The sequence below is a fragment of the Anneissia japonica genome, unplaced genomic scaffold (assembly GCF_011630105.1).
Source record: "Anneissia japonica isolate Jap-2015-1 unplaced genomic scaffold, ASM1163010v1 scaffold46228_len1888_cov170, whole genome shotgun sequence".
Classification (NCBI taxonomy): domain Eukaryota; kingdom Metazoa; phylum Echinodermata; class Crinoidea; order Comatulida; family Comatulidae; genus Anneissia; species Anneissia japonica.
The window spans coordinates 1-1,888 of record NW_022741558.1 but is presented as its reverse complement, the minus strand read 5'-3'; the positions used below and the strand labels follow the sequence as shown (position 1 = coordinate 1,888).

Sequence of the window (1,888 nt, the reverse complement as noted above, 5' to 3'; positions counted from 1 at the left end):
GTAAAGCTTCACTCACTCAAGATAAAAAAGAACGTTAGGATTTCACTACAACAGCAAATTTATTGTCCTTAGGCTTCGACGTTATTTGGCGACCTCTAAGGAGGGTGGGTCCAGGCTTCAAAGTGACGCCTGCATTAGGAAAATATTATAAGAGCTATAGATGCGCTACTATTGGTAAAATAAATTTTATAGAAAAAAAAAAAAATGATGTCTACAGCACCCGGTATTCCCAAGCGGTCTCCCATTCAAGTACTAACCAGGCCCGTCGTTGCTTAACTTCGGAGATCAGACGAGAACCGGTGTTTTCAAGGTAGTATGGCCGTAGACAAGGGTGCACCAACAGTGCAACGCTTCGATCATCGACCTCATTGAATGATATTTCACTAAAATACAGTTTTTAACCAATGAATAGAACAATTCCATAGCAAATTTTTTTTTTTATCGTCATTTGAATATTAAAAAAGCATCACAGTTAAATTAAAAAAATCGAAATAAAAATCGCCGCAGAAAAATATTTACAATTTTTCGAAATTTATGAAATTCCAGAAATGTGTTCAGACTATGTTTATGTACATGTGGTAAAAATTTCATTTGTACATGTGATAAAAATTTCATCTCTAGAGATCGAGATCTCGAGTAGAGAGATAGAAACAGATAGAGAGAGATAGATAGAGGAAGATAGAGATAGAGACAGAGATAGAGAGAGATAAAATAAATGTGAAATAAACAAAAACGAAGTTAAGCAACGTCGAGGCCCGATTATTACTTCGATGGGAGACCGCCTGGGAATGCCGGGTGCGGTGGTGCTCAATTGCCTACGGCCATACTTCGTTGGAAACACCGGTTCTCGTCCGATCACCGAAGTTAAGCAACGTCGGGCCCGGTTAGTACTTCGATGGAAGACCGCCTGGGAATACCGGGTGCTGTAGACTTATTTCATTTATATTTTTCTAAAAATTCATTTTACCAATTTAGTAGCGAATCGACAGCTCTTATAATATTTCTAAGTAACACATCACAACTTGAAATATCATTCAATGAACTCGATGATCGAAGTGTTGCACTGTTGGTGCATCCTTGTCTACGGCCATACTACCTTGAAAACACCGGTTCTCGTCCGATCACCGAAGTTAAGCAACGTCGGGCCTGGTTAGTACTTGGATGGGAGACCGTTTGGGAATACAGGGTGCTGTAGACTAAATTCATTTTTTTTTCCCCTAGAAATTGATTTTACCAATAGTAGCGCATCGATAGCTCTTATAATATTTTCCTAATGCAGGCGTCACTTTGAAGCCTGGACCCACCCTCCTCAGAGGTCGCTAACTGTCGACGTCGAAGCCTAAGGTCAATAGATTTGCTGTTGTAGTGAAGTCCTAACGTTCTTTTTTTAATCTTGATTGAGTGAAGCTTTACCTATAAATTTGATGAAAGGTATGAAGCTTTCACGAATAATATGTGTTTGGTGATGGGAGATCGAATGCATAGCTATTAAAGTTCATGAATGGTGGGAAGATTTAACGAGTAATTTGTGTTTTATGGTGATGTGACATTAATAGTGATAATAATAATAATATTAGTAATAATAATAATAATAATTAATAACAATAATAATAATAATATTGATAATAATAATAATAATAATAATAATAATAATAAAAATAATAATAATAATAATAATAATAATAATAATAATAATAGTACGATAGAGAGGGCCATGGAGCGTATATCAGAAATTGCACCTGATCCGTACAGCATAATTCATGTACAGTCTTCTGACATCAAAGACTGGAAGCTTTACAGTCAGAAAAGGGGGATTTTGAGGATGAAAAGGTCCTTCAATGGCCAGAAATTTGACTGGACCAGCTTTATGCAGATCCATGTCAACAAG

The 1,888-nt window shown here is 36.7% G+C and overlaps 3 non-coding genes across 3 annotated transcripts; 2 read left to right on the top strand and 1 right to left on the bottom strand.

Moving 5' to 3' along the window:
* Positions 1–208: 208 nt before the first annotated feature.
* LOC117118781 lies at positions 209–327 on the bottom strand. The gene has a single exon (XR_004447095.1). It is a non-coding gene; the product is annotated as a 5S ribosomal RNA (ribosomal RNA).
* Positions 328–813: 486 nt separating this feature from the next.
* LOC117118779 lies at positions 814–932 on the top strand. Its single transcript, XR_004447093.1, has one exon. It is a non-coding gene; the product is annotated as a 5S ribosomal RNA (ribosomal RNA).
* Positions 933–1,079: 147 nt separating this feature from the next.
* Positions 1,080–1,198, top strand: LOC117118780. The gene has a single exon (XR_004447094.1). It is a non-coding gene; the product is annotated as a 5S ribosomal RNA (ribosomal RNA).
* The last annotated feature ends 690 nt before the right edge of the window (positions 1,199–1,888 follow it).